Source organism: Phalaenopsis equestris, unplaced genomic scaffold (assembly GCF_001263595.1).
Source record: "Phalaenopsis equestris unplaced genomic scaffold, ASM126359v1 Scaffold204895, whole genome shotgun sequence".
Classification (NCBI taxonomy): domain Eukaryota; kingdom Viridiplantae; phylum Streptophyta; class Magnoliopsida; order Asparagales; family Orchidaceae; genus Phalaenopsis; species Phalaenopsis equestris.
The window spans coordinates 107,712-108,071 of record NW_018224424.1 but is presented as its reverse complement, the minus strand read 5'-3'; positions in this window follow the sequence as shown (position 1 = coordinate 108,071).

Here is a 360-nt window from a genome sequence, read left to right as displayed (position 1 = left end):
AATTATAGTGAATGGATAAAATGAATTAGTTCAATTTATATTGTGCCAAATAGGAGCATACCTATTCTTTACCCTTTGGTCCAGGCATAAAGAACATTGACTAATCCTATGCTTGTTTATTGAATTTGCGGCTAGGCTGGGAGGATACCAGCTCTCACTTCGATGCTCCCACATTCCCCTCACCTAAGGGCTAATATCTACACTTCAAAATCCAAACAATAGGACTGAATTTGGGACTTTAGTCTGTCACTCTAAAATCTCCAATTCTACGCCCGAGAATAATATTTCCCTATTTATTTGCACCCAAATTCCAAGGGCTTTGGCCTCCCTGAATCTTGGATGTAATATTCACTTTAGTTG